This window comes from Beta vulgaris, chromosome 9 (genome assembly GCF_026745355.1).
Source record: "Beta vulgaris subsp. vulgaris cultivar EL10 chromosome 9, EL10.2, whole genome shotgun sequence".
In the NCBI taxonomy this organism is placed as follows: Eukaryota; Viridiplantae; Streptophyta; class Magnoliopsida; order Caryophyllales; family Amaranthaceae; genus Beta; species Beta vulgaris.
The window spans coordinates 11,577,656-11,592,072 of NC_079210.1; the positions used below are offsets into that span (position 1 = coordinate 11,577,656).

General features: G+C 36.4%; 1 pseudogene; it reads left to right on the forward strand.

The window, feature by feature from the left end:
• Window positions 1-5,106: 5,106 nt before the first annotated feature.
• On the forward strand, window positions 5,107-13,681 carry LOC125493780 (uncharacterized; annotated as a pseudogene).
• The last annotated feature ends 736 nt before the right edge of the window (window positions 13,682-14,417 follow it).

Consider the following 14,417-nt stretch of genomic DNA (forward strand, 5'->3'; position numbering starts at 1 on the left):
AGTAAAAGTAACCTCTTATAATTCCAAAAAGTAACCCATATTCACTTTAGAAGTAAGTCTTTATAATTACAAAAGTAACCCCTTATAATTACAAAAGTAACCCCTTATAATTACAAAAAGTAACCTCTACTTACTGTAGAAGTAACCCCTTATAATTAAAAAGTAACCCCTTATAATTACAAAAGTAGCACCTACTTTTAGTAGAAGTAACTCATTAACATTACAAAAAATAACCCCTAATTATAGTAAAAGTAACCCTAATTATAGCAAAAGTAACCCCCTTACAGTTACAAAAAGTAACCTATACTTTCAGTAAAAGTAACTCCTAGTTATAGTAAAAGTAACCCCTAGTTATAGCAAAAATAACCTATACTTTTAGTAAAAGTAACCCTATTTATAGTAAATGTAACCCCTATTTATAAAAAAAAAGTAACCCCGTATAGTTACAAAAATTAACCTATACTTTCAGTAAAAGTAACCCCTTAGCATTATAAAAAGTAATCCCTGGTGTCAGTAAAATAATCCCTTAGCATTCGATAAAGTAATCTCTAATTCACTAAAAGTAACACCTTAGCATTGAAAAGCAACGCATTTTACTTTTTATGAATAAATGAGATTACTTTAAATATATAATGGGGATACTTTTTATGAACTAATTAATGGGTTACTTGTACCTTTCTTATGATTACTTTCTATAAACATTTCAAGCTATTGTATAATAATTAGAGTTACTTTTGCGAACATATGACGTTAGTCGAACAAATAAATAAGGTTACTCAAACATGTAATTAGGGTTACTTTTGTTAACTAATGAGGTTAATATAATGGGTCATTTGAAAAATATATAAGGGTTACTTGTAGAATAAATGGGTTACTCGTATGATAAAATAAGGGTACAAATAATAATAGTTACTTATTATAAAGTAATGGGTTCCTTGTATCATAAAATAAGGTTACAAATAATAAAGGTTACACGTACATTCAGGTAGGGTTATCCAAAATTGGATTCACGCCTGGGTTTTTTTAAAAGGGGACACGAGCATCATTATAAGGCCTAGCTTGGACTTATTATTAGCTAGCCACGTTCTTATTTATCAACGTGTTAATGGTAAAATTCTAGAGGAAATAAGAGGAGAGAGAAAATAGGAAAAAAATAGGGGAAATAAGAGGAGAGAGAAAATGAGGCAAAAAAATAGGAAAAATGAGAGAGACATCAAAGAGAAAAAAAAAAAGAGATTAAAAAAAATGAGAGAAGGGGGGGGGTGCGTGACAGCGTGAGAGAAGGGGAGGGGGTAGTGAGAGGAAGAAGGGTGGCCACACCATTAGTTGAAGGTGTGGCCCGCCTCATATAAAAGTTTGTGTTTACCTTATATTAACCATATTTCTTAGTCATACAAAAAGAGATATTATCATATAAAATATTTATGATCATGTATGTGCTATCTGCATTGTACATCTATTGTTTTTCTAACTCCCCCATCTTAAAAACATGTACCGCAATATAGCACTTCTTATCAAATTGTTTAGTAGTGTAAACTACCTAAAAGCAACAATATCGACCTTTATATTTACATTTTTTTTGTTGAATGATTGTTGTATTTTAATTGAGTTTTAAGAATTTGATAGAAAATTCAAATGCACAATTTTTTTTCAAAATCGCGTTTTTTTTTTTTTTGACATCCGTAAAGTGTGCTAAAACCAAATTACAAACAATCAAAGTGGAGGCCAGACGTCCTACAGGAAGTAACAGAGTCGTGGGCCATGGTTACATCGTGTCTATGAACCTTCATTATTCGACACCACCCAAATGTATCCCCCATTTCCTTAATCTCCCTAAGGAGATGAAGCACCGATATATCCTTGTTGACCGTCGAGTTGAGAAGTTGGATCAGAGTGGTGGAATCGGTTAAGATTAGGATGATGTGTAACCCCTTAGTTGTAGCCCAGGCTAAAGCCATGTGACAAGCGTAGATTTCCGTTTGTAACGCGGAGGCAGCAGCAATCCGGCGACTTTGCATATGGCGTGCCATTTCGGTAGTACGAGTTGCAACCCAAGCACTCGCTCCCATTTGTGACCCAGCATCCCATGAGCCATCAATGTAAAAGGTTATTTGTTGTTGTCCCGTCGACATTTTACCCAGATCGGACAGCAAAAATCAAGGAGGCGCCTCAACAGGGTCCCCCATTGAAGGGTGGGGAGCAAGCCGTTGATTCGAGAAAATTTGGTGCTGGTCCCTGCACTTATTGAGTTAATGAAGCAGACCCTCTGATGTGGCTCGAGTTTGTCGAAAGAGGCCAATAAACCTAACCAATCTAGGGCTAGAGAGCCCTTCCTTCTCTCGAAAGTCCAACACGTGATACTTGAGCCAGTCAGGAAAAGAAAGATGAGGGTCCTCATTGAATATTCCCCGTCCTAAGTGGATTTCCCAAGCTTCCGAGGTCAGTGGACACTGGCGAAATAGATGGTTCAGGGAGTCTTCCTCATATAAACAAATGGGGCACATTACATCACTCCGATCCCTCGCCGAAGCAAGTTGGTGTTCGTGGCAAGACTGTTGTGCCATAATTTCCATGTGAAGAGTTTCCATTTGGGCATGATGTTCAAGCTCCAGATAGTGGTGAAAAACCGTTGCTGCTCTGGAGTTGTCATGCTGCAGATATCGTTTTGCTGTTGTTGACAAAGAAATGCATAACCCGTTTTTGTAGAATAGGCACCGGACATAGTCAATGGCCAGTAAAGGCTATCTGGTGGTGATGAGCGAGTAGGAAGTTGCATCGCGAGAATGCGCCTAGCACTCTCTGGCGTAAAATATTGGTGAACCTTGATTATGTTCCACCCACCATTGTTCTCGTTTATAAAGTCCTTCACGCGTAAGGTAGTGGCTAGGCGCAGGTTAATGTGGTCTTTAAGTATTGGCACATTTGCTTAAGGACATAAGGTTGCAAATTAACTTCTACCATTTTACATTGAATATGATAGCCCCTAGCTCCCTATGTATCTATACCCTACTATATAGTGCATTAATTTTGTCTTTGTTAAATGTAATAGGGAAAATTTAACTAGGGACAAAGGCGATTGAGGAACTTTTTTAATATCTTTACTTTTTTATAGTGTTCCTATATATGATGAATCTTTTATATTTATTAAGGCCTCTTTTTTTCTATTATTAATTACAATCAATTATCTAGGGGAAAAGATTGACAGGAATTAAATCATAACATATTTAAAGTATGATTCCCACTACTAAGAATATTACATTTGATAAGATATATATTTAGAATGGACGAATTCAAAGTGCAAATTACGCAACAACGTAGAAATTTTACATGTATTTTTAAGTATTTCAATCTTTCATATTAATCAAATGAAGGTGAACTTAGATACGAGCTTTTATTTTTGGTTTGTTTTACTACTGAGTAACAGTTATGTCAAAAATATCGTCGCACACATCGTGTTCATAAAAAGCTAGTAACTATATAAGTATAGGAGGAGCAATGGTGTCCCCCTATTATATTACAACTCTACCATCAATAATAAGAGATAATAACACCACACATTATAATTATATACAAAACATTCCAACATAAATTCTCAATCAATTCAAAACCTTCCTCAATCAATGCATATCAACAAACTTAAAGTTTAAGCACAATCAAGGGATATTAGACATCAAGTTTGACAAAGAAAGTTAAAAATGAAAAGTTATCATGTACTAAGGCTCCGTTTGGTAGGGTGTAAAATATTTTCAGTGTAAAATGATTTTCATAGAAAACAATTTACAATGTAAAACTCAATTCCAAAATTAGTTTTGCGTTGTTTGATTCCATGTAAGAAAAATGATGAAATGAAAGGGAAAGTAAGAAAGTAGCAAGACGAATGTACAAGAGAGATAAGGAAAACCGTTTTCCTTTCATTTTGAAGGGAAAATAGTTTTCCATCATTGTGAGAGTAATTTTACCCTAAGGGAAAATGGTTTTACACTCTTTTGCCAACCAAACAATGTAAAACTGAAAATAGAGGAAAACTGTTTTCCACGAAAATGTTTTACGCCCTACCAAACTGATACAGGAGTAATGGATGCAAGTTTTCTAGCACTTGCATATAAAAGCATCTCTTTAAATCTTGGCTCAATTGATGTACATGGAGGACTCTTCATGGGAATGACTACTAAGGTGGTAGCATGTTTGCTAACCAACCAAGGTAGTATGGAATAGGCGTGTGAAATGAACATGTCTATGAGGATCCTAATTCTATTAGGATTCATATCTTTAAATGCTTTCCTAGTTATAGTTGTATTAGGAATCATGGTTTTGCCTACGTTCTTAAAACGATGGATTTTACATGATTCAAGGAGTCTAAGGAGTCTAGGACTTAGGGACTTGTCCTAAGCCTATTAGTGTTTGGTTTGTGTCTACTAGTAGGAGTAGGATGCTTGTTTCCTACTAGGATTAGGTTAATTAAACTAGTATAAATAAGGGTCTATGTAGTTCGAATATTTTACAGAATTAGTAAGAATTTTCGAGTGTTTTGAGTTAAACATTGATTGTTTACAAATCCTCTTGAGTGTTGGTGGCTTAGCCTTTATGCATTCAAAACCCTTAGTATTATTCGTTGTGGTGACTTAGTCTTTATCATTGAATAATCTAAGTTCTATCCTGGTGACTTTGGTTCGAGTTCTTGGTAAGTTCTTGCTTGAGTCTTTGTATTCTTGCTTGAATCTTGGTGTTTCTTGATTGTGTTTTATTGTTATTGATTTGTTTACTTAGCTTCCGCACTTAAGTATTTGATTCTTGAAGAATAAATACATCATATGGTATCAAGAGCATAGGTGACATCCATTGAAGGGGCCCGAATTTTTTTTCCTTTAAGGGGGAGTATTAGATCTTCAAGAAAGTCTTAAAGATCCAATCTTTTTTTCAAGATTCTTGATTTTTCATAAAGTTTCATCAAAGTACTACAATATTATTATTGATTGGTGAAAGAAAAACATCCAAGATCCATTAAAACAACCAAGAACATACATTACACATCATATTAAGGTGAGTTGAGGCGGTTTCTTGGAGACGAACACAAGGGGTGTCCACGCCAAGTTCTGTTTGGCAACCATGGACAATAATCAAGGAGGAAGAGAGGGTGAAGAAGGGAGAGTCCCTAGAGGACTTAGCTTGGAACAAGGACAAAACATACGAAGGGATAGGCAACTAGAAGACCTAACCACACGTATGGACGAGCTAATGCGCATGATGCAACAAGGGATGCATGGGAGGCGCCACACTTCTCCTAGTCCTGTTAGGAGTATGCATACTAGCAACCATGAAGCTAGTTCTGATGATGAGGTTCCTCATCCACGCCATAGACAACCACCAAGGGATAATAATAGAGGTCTAAGGCTTGATCTTCCAGATTTTGATGGTGCTATGAAGCCAGAGAAGTTCCTTGAATGGCTACAAAGATTGGAGAGAGTCTTTGATTATAAAGACTATGATGATGAGAAGAGATTTAAGGTGGCTATCTTAAAACTCACAGGGTATGCTAGCCTATGGTATGAGAACTTAAGAAACAAGAGGCGCAAAGATGGCAAACCTAGCTTACACTCATGGGAGAAACTAAAGACTAGGATGAAGAAAAGATTTCTTCCTTCTGATTTTACTCAAGATATGTTTCGAAAACTCCAAGTTTTGCAAGAAAACTCTCCAAGTGTGGAGGAATATGTGGTGGAGTTTGAGAAAATAAACATGTTATGTGATGTAGATGAGAAAGCTGAGCATAAGATTGCTCGTTTCATTGCTGGATTGGATAAGAGAATAGCTAAGAAGGTGTATCTACAACCTTATTGGAGTTTTGAAGAGGTGGTGCAAGTGGCTCTAAGGGCTAAAAAGTACGTCAAGGCTAAGAAAGCCTCCACCTTTAAGCCTTTTGTGAAGCAAGGAGATAAACCTTATGGTGGCGCCAAGAAAGAAGAGGGTAGTTCATCTACTCTTAAGTTTGATAAGTTTAAAGGGGACAAGGGTAAGGCTTCTACATGCCTAGCAACAGATGAGAGGCGCATATGCTTCAAGTGTAAAGGTTATGGACACATCTTAAAGGATTGTCCTAATAATAGGGTGATGACTTTTAGGGACATCCAAGAGATAGAGGATGAGTATGCTAAGGGCAACTTTGAAGAAGAGGAGTTTAAAGGCGACAAGGAGCATGAGGAAGAAGCCACTTATGAAGCTGTTTCAGAGGAAGAGCCAGTGTATGAGGGCCAACAACTTATAGTGAGGCGCATGCTCCACACTCAACCAGCCCCTTTCGAGCACACTCAAAGGGACAAGATCTTTTTCACTCGTTGCCTAGTGAAACAAAGGGTATGTGATTTAATAATTGATAATGGTAGTTGTGCTAATGTAGTGTCTACTACTCTTATAGATAAATTGAAGTGGCCTACTTCAAACCATCCACACCCTTACAAGCTTAATTGGCTTAGTGATGATAATGGCATCAAGGTAACTAAGCAAGCCTTGATTGTGTTCGAAATTGGCAAGTTTAAAGATGATGTTCTATGTGATGTATGCAACATGGATGCTTGTCACATCCTTTTGGGACGACCATGGCAATTTGATAGGCATGTAAAGTATGATGGCCGCAACAGCATGCATTGCTTACAATTGGAGGTAAGAGAACTGCTTTAAAACCTTTATCTTCCCCTATTCCAAAGAAAGGTACATTGTTAGTAAGTGCTAAGGAGATTGAGAAGGAATTGGAGGAAGAACATGAAGGGTACCTCTTAATGGCTAAGGAAGTAGAAGGGAAGCAACAAACTTACAAGGTTACTAAACACCTTGAACATGTGCTTGATGAGTATAGTGATGTCTTCCCTCAAGACTTACCTCCAGGTTTACCCCCCATCCGTGGCATTGAGCATCAAATTGACCTAGTTCCAGGTGCTTCATTGCCAAACAAAGCTGCTTATAGGTGTAATCCTCAAGAGACACAAGAATTGCAAAGGAAAATTGAAAAGTTGATGTCTAGGGGATATGTGCGTGAAAGTATGAGTCCATGTGCAGTACCAGCCTTGTTGGTGCCTAAGAAAGATGGTACTTGGCGCTGTGCATAGATAGTAGGGCAGTTAATAACATAACCATTAAGTATCGTTTTCCTATTCCTAGATTGGATGACTTACTTGATGAATTGCATGGCTCTACTATATTTTCTAAGATTGATTTGAGTGGTTATCATCAAATTAGGATGAGAGAAGGAGATGAATGGAAAACATCATTCAAGACTAAGATGGGACTATATGAATGGCTTGTGATGCCATTTGGATTAACAAATGCACCTAGCACCTTCATGAGATTGATGAATGAGGTGTTAAAACCATTCTTAGGTAAGTGTGTTGTGGTTTATCTTGATGATATACTTGTTTATAGCAAGAATGTGGTGGAAAACTTAGCTCATTTAAAGGAAGTTTTTGAGGTGTTGCGCCAACAAAAGCTCTATGGGAAGCTAGAGAAGTCCTACTTTCTAGTTCCTAGTGTTACATTCTTGGGGTACATTGTCTCCAAAGATGGTGTTTCTGTGGATCCATCTAAGGTAGAAGCTATCAAAAGTTGGCCTATTCCTTCCACTATTTCTGAGGTACGTTCCTTTCATGGTTTAGCTTCTTTTTATAGAAGGTTTATGCGCAATTTTAGTAGCATTGTGGCCCCTATGACCGAATGTATTAAACAAAGTAAGTTCATATGGACAAAGGCAGCTCAACAAGCCTTTGATACTATTAAGGATTTGTTATGTAATACTCCTATTCTTGCACTTTCGGATTTTACACAACCATTTGAGGTTGAATGTGATGCTAGTGGATTTGGAATTGGAGCTGTGTTGATTCAAAAGAAGCGCCCTATTGCATATTTTAGTGAGAAGTTGAGTGGTGCTAAACTCAACTATTCTACATATGATAAGGAGTTCTATGCAATAGTCAGAGCACTTGACATTGGAGTCACCACCTTCGGCCAAGTCCTTTTGTGCTTCACTCAGATCATGAAGCTTTGAAGTATATACATGGACAACAAAAGCTAAACCCTAGGCATGCTAAATGGGTGGAGTTTTTGCAATCTTTCAATTTCTCTTCAAGGTATAAAGATGGCAAGGCTAATGTGGTGGCAGATGCTTTGTCTAGGAGGCATTCTTTACTTGGAGTGTTGAGTTCAAGACTTCTTGGTTTTGAACTAGTGAAGGAATATTACAAAGAGGATGCGCACTTCAAGGAGATTATGGAGGCATGTTCTAAGGGTTCCTATGGTGCATATGTGCTTCATGATGGTTTTATTCACTAGTAGAATAAATGCTATTTGCTGCGGTGGTATTGCTGCGGTTTTACCCATACGCAGCAATATATCACGTAAAAATAAAGATAAAATATAAAATAAAGATATTGCTGCGGTTTCGGCGTAAAACCGCAGCAATATAATATCAACAGAAAAAATTTAGAAAAAAAATGAATATTTAACTAGATATATTGCTGCGGTTTTGGACAAAAACCGCAGCAATATATTAAAATAATATTAAAAAATAACATTATAATATATTGCGCGGTTTTTCCCAAAAACCGCAGCAATATTTTTAAAAAATAAATAAAACCCATCAGTTAGGGTTTTTTTCCTCACTTTCCCTCTCTCACCTCACACGCCGTCTACCTCTCATCCTCTCATCTCTCTCAACATCTCATCCTCTTATCTCTCTCAATCTTCGTCGTTCTTCACCAACGACCGTTCTTCACCAACGACCGTTCTTCTTCGTCGGCCCACCGCCTTCCGTCAACCTTCGTCGTTCTTCACCAGACCGCCAACGACCGTTCTTATTCGTCGGCCCACCGCCTTCCGTCAACCTTCGGACGAAGGTACGCGAACCATTACCAAGCGAACGGAACCTTCGTCAACCAAGCGACGAAGCTACGCAAACCATCACCGCCTTCCGTCAACCTTCGGACGAAGCTACGCGAACCATCACCGACCATCAGCGACCATCTTTTAGTGTAATTTGGATTTTTTGTCACGAAATTCTGTATCCAGATCTTCTTTTTTTGTCATTTTGGTTGAGATTTTGTATTTTGCGATTTGAATTCTGTATTTTTTTTTTCGTTTTTTTTTGTTTTTTTAGATCTGAATTTTGTTTCTTGTAATTTCATTTTCGCCAGTTTTTTTTTTTAGTTTTTTTTTAGTTTCTCTTTTATTTCTGTTTTGTTTAATTTTCTGGTAATTTCACCAGATTTAGAAATTTTTTGTTATTTCATATTCTTTCTTTTCATCTTTTAATTATTTTTTTTATGATAAGTTATCGACTCTTGATTATGAGATGTCGTCTTGGATAGTGAATGGATTAATTGTCAAGTTTTAATATCTCAAATTTGATAGTAAAATACAAAAAAAAAAAAATTTTTTTTTTTGCTGTACCAGTAGTATTGCTGCGGTTTTTAGGCAACAACCGCAGCAATATGCATATTTTTCATTTTTAAATATAACTTTCCCTGCGGTTTTAATGCAGCAATATGCATATTTGTACAAAAAAGTAATATTGCTGCGGTTTCGTGCTCAAAAACCGCAGCAATATTACCGGCCTTTAAAACCGCAGCAATATTTGTATATATTGCTGCGGTTTAAAACCGCAGCAATATTATTAATACCTATTGCTGCGCCCTTAATTGCTGCGCGCCCAAAAACGCAGCAATAGGGCACTTTTTAACCGCAGCAAGTAGCATTTATTCTACTAGTGATTTTCAAGAGAGAAAGGTTATGCATTCCATCTTGTTCTATTCGAGAGCTTTTGGTAAGGCAAGCTCATGGAGGAGGTCTAGCAGGACATTTTGGCATGAACAAGACTTTGGCTATTCTACAAGAACATTTTTATTGGCCAAAGATGCAAGGGGATGTGCAAGGAGTTATTTCAAGGTGTCCTACATGTCAAAAGGCCAAAAGCACTTTTCACCAAGGTTTGTATACTCCTCTACCTATTCCTTAGACCTGGCAAAGTTGGTCCTGATCCGAAAATCCGGTCCGAAATATCCGATCCGTGGTCCGATCTGGGTCCAAACGAGACGGTCCGAACCTTGATCCGAATCCGAAACGGTCCCGATCCGGTCCGAATCCCGATCCGAAATAATCTTGATCCGAAACTCATCCGAAATCCGAATGATCCGATATAATCTTACCCGATCCGAAACCGATCCGAGCAAATCTAAAATTAATCCGACCCGAAGGTAAACCGATCCGAAATTATTGGTTTCGATTAGGCTTTGATCCGAAATACCCGAAACTTACCCTTTTTTTATATAAAAAAAATATCATTGGCATAAGTATTCCATTCATTCCACCTAGTCCATTCCGATCCGAGAATAATGTCGAATCGACGATACCCAATCCGAAATGATCCGATCCGGTCCGATCCTGGTTCGAATGTAACTTGATCCGAAAACGGCCCGATCTGAATTGTTCCTGTCCGATTCCGATCCGAAATAATAGTCCGAACGATGACCCAATCCGAAACGGTCCGATCCGGTCCGATCCCAGTCCGAATGTAACTTGATCCGAAAATGGTCCGATCTGAATTGGTCCGGTCCGAATCCGATCCGATTGGTCCGATTGACAGGTCTACTATTCCTAATGGTCCTTGGGAAGATGTGGCTATGGATTTCATTGTAGGTTTGCCTAGGACACAAAGAGGCAAAGATTCTATCATGGTGGTCATTGATAGGTTCTCTAAGATGGCACACTTCATTCCTTGTCACAAAACTGATGATGCTTCCAAAGTAGCAGATTTATATTGCAAAGAGATCATTAGGCTCCATGGTGTTCCTACAACTATCGTAAGTGATAGGGATACTAAATTTATGAGTTACTTTTGGAAGACACTATGGAAGCTCCTTGGTACAAAGTTATGCTTTAGTACTTCCCATCATCCTCAAACTGATGGACAAACTGAAGTGACTAATAGGACTTTGGGCGCCTTACTTAGAGGTTTGGTAAGTAAGAGTACCAAGGATTGGGATATGAAGCTTGCACATGCTGAATTTGCTTACAATAGGTCACCTACCTATGCTACAAATTGCTCTCCATTTGAGATTGTTTATGGAGCTATCCCTAAGGTACCTATTGATCTTATTCCTTCCCTAGTGATGAGGTTTACCATGTAGATGCAAAGGAAAAAGGCGCAAGCAATGCTTAAACTTCATGCACAAGTTAAAGCAAGGATTGAAAAGGTGAACACCAAATATCAACAACTAGCTAATAAAAATCGAGTGCAACATTCTTTTAAGGTTGGTGATTTGGTTTGGTTACACTTGAGGAAAGAAAGATTTCCAGGGCTTAGAAAGAACAAGCTAATGCCACGCTCAGATGGTCCTTTCAAGATCATTAGCAAAGTGAATGATAATGCATTCAAGTTGGAGTTGCCTGGAAATTACAATGTAAGTGCCACTGTGAATGTGGGAGATTTGGCACCTTATGTCCATGATGATGATATGGCTCAATTGAGGACAATTGTTTCTAAAGAAGAGGAGGATGATACAGAAGTAATGGATGCAAGTTTTCTAGCACTTGCATATAAAAGCATCTTTTTAAATCTTGGCTCAATTGATGTACATGGAGGACTCTTCATGGGAATGACTACTAAGGTGGTAGCATGTTTGCTAACCAACCAAGGTAGTATGGAATAGGCGTGTGAAGTGAACATGTCTATGAGGATCCTAATTCTATTAGTATTCATATCTTTAAATGCTTTCCTAGTTATAGTTGTATTAGAAATCATGGTTTTGCCTACGTTCTTAAAACGATGGATTTTACATGATTCAAGGAGTCTAAGGAGTCTAGGACTTAGGGACTTGTCCTAAGCCTATTAGGGTTTGGTTTGTGTCTACTAGTAGGAGTAGGATGCTTGTTTCCTACTAGGATTAGGCTAATTAAACTAGTATAAATAAGGGTCTATGTAGTTCGAATATTTTACAGAATTAATAAGAATTTTCGAGTGTTTTGAGTTAAACATTGATTGTTTACAAATCCTCTTGAGTGTTGGTGGCTTAGCCTCTATGCATTCAAAACCCTTAGTATTATTCCTTGTGGTGACTTAGTCTTTATCATTGAATAATCTAAGTTCTATCCTGGTGACTTTGGTTCGAGTCCTTGGTAAGTTCTTGCTTGAGTCTTTGTATTCTTGCTTGAATCTTGGTGTTTCTTGATTGTGTTTTATTGTTATTGATTTGTTTACTTAGCTTCTGCACTTAAGTATTTGATTCTTGAAGAATAAATACATCACAAACGGAGCCTAAATCATACTCCATATACAAGATACAAACTAATACATTGAATAACTATATAATCTCAAGAAAGTTTTTATTTAAAAAACTATCATTTTCAATTACAAACACTTAAGAATAAAAAAAAAACTTAAGAGGGTGGGAACTTCACAACATTTACGATTTGTGGGTCTGTTATATACTTTCAATTAAGTATGTAATTTATTTATCTTGGTATATAACACATATTTTCCTATTAAATTTACAAAAATAGTAGTGTGTTAAATAAACATAAGAAGTAAATTTTTTTGTAAAGAATGAGTATTACTCACAACCATCTATATAAAATAGTATTTAAAAGGCAATGCAAAATTACAATAAAAAAATTTACACTTCTGGTTATAAAAAAATCGTCAATATAAAAAAATGTACATAATGCAAAGAGAAAAAGGCACCTAAATTATTACAAAAAATATTATGTAAGTGCAATTTCTCTTAAAAATAATACAAATCAATACAACTTTTAAAATCGAAAATAAAAGTAACATTCTTAAAACCGCACTTAGAGTGGATAGAATCGTACGTGTATATGTTATTATATTCAATTAAAATTATAATTAACCGACCGATTTTATGACTGAATAACAACACTAAGTTAAAAATGTCAACGCACACAAAGCATGCATATAAGGATAGTAAGTGAAGGGGGGAGGAAGATAGTGTCTCTCTAAAAAAAAGGTCTCATATATCCTTAATAAATTTAAATTGCCATATATAATAAATAATCCTTTCTTCTTCCGACTCGCTATATATATCGAACAAGATAACAATGGAATCGAATTTGAAATTTTAGTTAAATATTAAATTAAGGAGAATGATTTCCTCCTCTTACATATGTGTGAAAAACTCTGATAAAAACTTAAATTAAAAAAATTATTTGGTTAACACAATTAGAAGAAAAAAAATAAAACTTGAATTTATTATTAGTAATTATACTGATAATATTTTAAAACCTAAATGTTGATTAATATTTCGTAATATCTATTATATAAATCAAACTCTACCACTTTATTAGTATTCAACAATTGAACCTGATAGACAAATTCTTCCATTTTACTCAAACAAAAGTTTACTTCTGCTTTATATTTTCTTTTGTCAATATTATATATGAATGATGATGAGCAAAACGATCTGATGCCCTTCAGGTAGGTTAGACACCTCAACTAAAACCGTTTTTCACGTCTTCTATTTTCATTTGGGTCTGTTTCATTGGAAGCATATATTCAACCAACTAAACACTCAAGCAAATAATATACATGAAATCAGTAGTGTTTATTACTTTGAACTAAAATTACCTTCCATAGTATGTTCTTATATTCTTCCAATATCATTTTCAGGTTCACCCACGTTTCTAGAGCTTTTGATGTCTTCCTGGCCACCTTAATGTTGATTTTCATCCCTAGTATCTGATTACCTACAGTTTGGGAATTCGAACGCCATGACGACCTTGTTGTTTCTCTTATGGATAATTGAACAATTGACATAACAACATAATTTTGTGTTTGTTGTTGGTTTCCAACACTTCTTTCAACGCCATGTGAGTCAGTCGTAGCCAATCTCAATCTCTTATTCCTGTTCTTTGTCATACACCTTCCAATAAAGAGGCATTAACTAACATGAAAATGTAATATTGTTGGTGCAAAATCAGCTTGTTGACTTTGCAAACAAGTCAATGTACACCCAGTAGTTTGATATTGAGTGCCACGGGAGGCTTAATCCCTCGGGGTTATCGGTTTTAATTAGATAAAATCTTGCTAACGTACTTTGTTGCAATTTAATTAATGATTAAACTACAACGCCTATTAAATTTAGGCAAAATGCAGTAAATAGAGCGAGCAATAATTAATCTTTTAATTAAGGAAAAATATTCCCATGCATACTACAAAGTTTAAGAAAGATTTTACAGCACATACGAGGATAAGCCAGACTGGACAACTAAAAGAAAAGTACGAAGGCTGTTACCTGCATGGTTACTTGCTTCAATCGGAGAATTACAGAACTTGGCGTCGGAAGATGTTCTAAGTCTAAGGGACTAAACTATAACCCCATAAGGGGGTTGGCTAGACTAAGGCTAGGCTACGCTAAGAAGAG